Source organism: Callospermophilus lateralis, chromosome 5, assembly GCF_048772815.1.
Source record: "Callospermophilus lateralis isolate mCalLat2 chromosome 5, mCalLat2.hap1, whole genome shotgun sequence".
In the NCBI taxonomy this organism is placed as follows: Eukaryota; Metazoa; Chordata; class Mammalia; order Rodentia; family Sciuridae; genus Callospermophilus; species Callospermophilus lateralis.
Genome location: NC_135309.1, coordinates 2,858,245 through 2,863,438, shown reverse-complemented (window position 1 = coordinate 2,863,438; position 5,194 = coordinate 2,858,245). Strand labels below are relative to the sequence as shown.

At 42.0% G+C, this 5,194-nt stretch overlaps 1 pseudogene; it reads left to right on the top strand.

Annotated features, from left to right (window-relative positions):
* Nucleotides 1-677: 677 nt before the first annotated feature.
* LOC143400063 (ubiquitin carboxyl-terminal hydrolase 31 pseudogene) lies at nucleotides 678-2,612 on the top strand (annotated as a pseudogene).
* The last annotated feature ends 2,582 nt before the right edge of the window (nucleotides 2,613-5,194 follow it).

Here is a 5,194-nt window from a genome sequence, read left to right as displayed (position 1 = left end):
ATCTCCTTGAATTGGCTTTGTAAAACTGCAGAGGCAAAAGGAGCTTCCCCCTTTCTTCTCTATTTTCCTAGTACATCTTGCCATGATGTTGTTCCCTACTGCTTGGAGTTAAACTCAAACATCCCACTATGCCACATCTCATCCACATTTTTTCTTTTGATTCCTCTGTCACTCAGCAAGTTTTCTCCTCCATGCTGGGTCCACTATTTGTTCTTGTATTCTGTCTCCCCATGCATAACTTTGCATTAGCTTCACATCCTACAAAGAAGATTATTCATTCATTCTTGCTATCTCCATAATGAGTACAGTGTGTGGCACATATGGATTCAAATAACATTTTTCCATAATGGAAGTCCTATGATACAGGTGTTTAGTTTCAGATTTTCATAACTGTCCTGAAATAGGTCCGCTTGCTGGCTCTGAGGCGCTCTGAGGTGTGTGGGGGCATCGAGCCCTCTGGCCGGTAAGGCGCAGAGCCGTGGGATGCGCTGCGGCAATGGCGGGGTCCCAGGCCTGGCGGGCAGGCGTGGTGATGAGCATTGGCAGCCGCGGCCAATCCAAGGTAGAGGCGGCGGGCTGGAAGGAGAAGTGTTCTTTCAGCAAGAGGCTGTTCCAGAGCCGCCATGCAGCAGCTGCGGCGCGGGGATCCGGGCCGGTAGTCTTCTTCAGCGCCTTCCATGGGCAGCTTCATGAGCCACGTCCCCAAGAAACTGTCCAGGCTCTTGCACCTTAGCTCTGAGGGAGCAGCCCAAACCGTGGCGGCCTCTGCAGCTGCCTTGCCAGTACCGCCCACCTGAGCCGCCAAGTTGGTGCCTGAGTGGCGGGGCTTCCAAACCAAGGCAACACGTGCTTCATGAATGCTGTGATGCAGTATCTCAGCAACACGGAGCTCTTCGCCCAGTACCTGGCGCTGGGCCAGTACCTGCAGGGCGGCTGGAGCCCTCGCCTGACCCCAGCAGCCCTCGGCATGCAGCGCAAAGGGGCCAGGTCGAGAGGAACGACTGGCCCCAGATGATGCCTGGCGTTGCCCACATTGCAAGCAGCTGCAGCAGGGGAGCATCACACTGAGCCTGTGGACTCTGCCTGTTGTGCTCATCATTACACTTCAAGAGGTTTCAACAGGAAGGAGACAGGCCTGTGAAACTTCAGCACATAGTCAAGTGCCTCTTGACTGGCCTGGACATGACTCCTCTTGTGGTCAGTAGAAGCCAGAGCAGCTGGAGTTTGCCATCCCATTGGTCCCTGTGGAGGCGAACCTATGGACTCAGGAGGGACCCTGAGGACTACATCTATGACCTGTATGCTGTGTGCAATCACCATGGCACCATGCAAGGGGGGCACTTCACAGCATACTATAAGAACTCCATGGATGGCCTCTTGTATTGCTTTAATGACAGTGATGTGCAGCAGCTGTCGGAGGATGAGGTGTGCACCCACACAGCCTATATCTTCTTCTACCAAAGGCAGACAGCCATCCCATCATAGTCGGCTAACAGTTCAGAAGCTGGCTCCACAAGTTCTTCCCTGTGCAAGCACTGGGTAAGCGGGCTTCCGGGGAGCAAGCAAGCCAGTGTGACTTCAGCGGCCTTCTCCAAATGCAAATCCCTGGCCTCAATCTCCGAGTCCATGGAGATGACAGGAAAAGGAGTGAAGATGGTGGTGGCTTTTCATCTCAGCCATTTGTGAGGCGTGTCCAGCGCCAGAGCTTGTCTTCCAGATCATCTGTGACCAGCTCCTTGGTTGTTAATGAAAATTGCATGAGATCTTGTTGGTTCCTGTCTGCAAAGCTGCAGATATGCTTCAATTCTCCTTCCCCTTCTCAGGGGACTCTGACTCACAGGTCTGCCTCCACCTTAGAGAAGATTGGGGAGGCAGGGGATGATAAGGTCTCTCTTCATCTCTTTCTTTGGCAGCTTTAAGAACCTTTCCAGCAGTTATCAGGAAGCAAGTGATAATCGCAGAGAACACAAGGCTGTGAGCCAAGCCTCCCTAGCTGTCATAAAGGGGCTTGTGTTCATAGAAGAGTCAGATACCTGCATATTGAACTCCAGTGTTGTAGATATACAGAGTAAAAACTTAGCACAAGGGCATCACTTACCTCCTGTCTCCAATGCATTTGATAGCAATAACCAGATTGCTTAAGTGGATCAGAGTGATTCCATGGACAGCTCTCCTGTCAAAGAAGTGAAATCCCTAGGCCACCCAGGCTCACTCACAAAGAAACCAGAGAGTACACCAAGAGATCCCCCAGCTCCAAAGGCACTTCTGAGCCAGATAAAAGCATGTAGAAGGGGAGAACAGCCTTGGCAAGCCAAGAATCATCTCTTTCAAATACATCCCCTTCTTCTCCTGTTCCTGTAAAAGTTTCTCTAAAGCCTTCTTGCTCTTGAAGCAAAGCAGATTCTTCCAGGGCCAGTGGAAGGCATTCATTCCCTGCTCCTGCCCAGCTCAAAAAGGAGTCATTCCCCAAGTCCCATGATTCCACATCATCTCCCTCACCACAGAAGCAGAAATCAGCTTCTGCCCTCGATTACATTGCTTTCTCTACATCTGCCAAAAAAAAAAGGAAATATTTTAACACTAATGTTTCTCAGGCATCTACATTCAGCTAGTCCAGGATGGATGTGCATCAGTAAATGGATTAAAGAGAAAAAAACCCCGAAATAAATCAATTTAGAGGAGAAAAATTTCAATATTGTTCATGGTTTGAAAGTTGTCAGGCCATGGTCAGTTGGCGCTGTGGCTTTTGGGTCTATGATGAAGCACAGAACATCATGATATGGAAGACATGAGGAAGCAAAGCTGTTCACCTTATGGTAGCTGGGGAAGCAGAGAGAGGAAGAGGAGCAGTCAGGCTCCTAATATTTCCTTTAAAGGCATGCTCCAAATAAACTGACTTTCTCCCACTAGGTCCCACCTCCTAAAGGTTCCACCATATCCCAATAGCACCACAGGCTGGAGACCTGTGGACATTCAAGTTCCAAAATATAGCAACGGGTATTTTGTGCTTAAATATCTGCTAATGCTAGAGATGAAAATCATGGAGAAGAGGAACTGATACCCTAGGTTTATAACACAAAGCTATGCCCAATGTTATGTCTGGAATTAAGTTAATACCACTGCTTATAAGAATTGCTGCAATTTACCTGTTAATATAGTCATGTTTCACATTAAAACATTTTAGTCAACACATCATACAACTGTGGTCCCATAATATTTTTAATTTTTCTAATTTTGTACATAAAGTAGTGTTTTTTTAATACTGAAAAATTCCTGTGGCTTAATGCTGTCATGACTATTGTAACTTTGTAGCACAATGTTCTACCCAAATATTTGTGGAGGTATTGCGGTAAACAACACTGCCAAATCTATATAAAATTATAGCACATATATAGTATGTACAATACATATTACTTGATAATTTAATAATTACCACAAATGATTTATGCATTTAGTATATTTTGTATGTTATATTAGAGAGTACTCCTTTATTTAGAAAAATGTTTATTGTACTACAGAATACCATGTTACATTAGCAGCAACTTCATATATCTTGTATTTACCACATCTCTTGATTTCATAAAGAGGCCACATTGAATATTTGACTCATATTATTTAGGTTTATATTATGTTCATTCTGTGATGTTCAAACACAATCTGAATTGTCTTCCAAGATTCGACTCTGCAATATCATTAGATATCACTGATATCTAATTTCTAATGTCTCCTCTCTGCCTTTTTATTTTTAAATTGTTTTTTTTTAATTTTTTTCGCAGTTGATAAATCTTTATTTAATTTATTTATACATGGTGTTGAGAATCAAATCCAGTGCCTCACACATGCCAGGCAAGGGTACTATCGCTGAGCCACAGTCCCAATCCATCTCTGCCTTTTTTATAAATAACATTTTTCTTCCCCTCTCCCATGATTATTCATCATATCTTTTCTGTTTGCCCTTCAAAGCTGTATCTTTTCTCAAGCATATTCAAGAGTATGGAATTCTGATAGAAGGACACATCCCAAGGCATTGCCATTCATTACAAGTTGAATGAAAGTCACCTTTGTGCTTTAATTTTGAGCACATGCATCTAAATCACTGAATTAATTTTCCTTTACTGGAATCAGGTGTCAGCTCATGAACTTGCTCTTTTATCTTTACCTATTTTATTTCTTTAAGGAAATTTATATAACCCTTTTCAATTACATACTATAATTTCTCAGTTCCATCCTAGTCGGTTTCCTTATATTCTTTATAGCTGTCACCTGAACCTCTTTATGGATTATAAAACCCAAGCACTGTCTTTTAATTATAAGTGTTCATAAGAAGCATGGGGGAGAATTCAATAATATGTGCAAAGAAACAATATTCTGACTCAGCCATTTTGGAAAATTTCATCTTTACAAATGTGACAGAGGCTTCTGAGGCTAGTCTCTGGAATCAGTGAACCTCACTCAGACACTTTCAATTCACCAGACTTCTGAGAAGACTTGACCTCTACTCTTTATTTCTTACCCACTGTACACAAAATGTACTCTTTTGTTTGTTATGTTTATTATTTAATTTTCAATTTTTTTCATATTACTCTCAATTCTCTCTCAAGTTAGAAATATCTTTCTCCAAATGCATAAATTTTGATTCTATGCTTGAGAATTATTTCTTTGATTTGATGGCAAATCACTGACGTTTATAAAGTGACTTGGTTAAAAACTTTATGTATTTTCCATGTCATACCAGTCTGTAAACAGATTGGTCATATTGTGGCTTACCTTTTAGCTTCTAAGAATGAATTTGAGATAAGGTCTGAGATAATGGCAAAATCAGAAAAGAAAAAACATTTTTATGTATATGTCACAAATTTTAAATTATCTTGGATGTAAATTCTCTAGTTACTCCTGGCCCATTTCTCTTCATTAAACTATATTCAGTACCATATATCAGTATATACACATAAGGGCTCCTTGTTCCTGATAATTTTACAGGCTAATTGTAAATACTTGTTCTCATAGAGTTCATTGTCCCAATTTATGCATCTGCAATTGAAAATCCTGTGTGTGTGGGTGTTTGTGTGTGTATACACATACAAAATGTACCCTTTTGATTATTATGTTCATTTTTTAACTTCCAACTTTTTTTCATATTACTCTCAATTCTGTCTAAATTTGAAAATATCTTTCTCCAAATTTCTTAATTTTG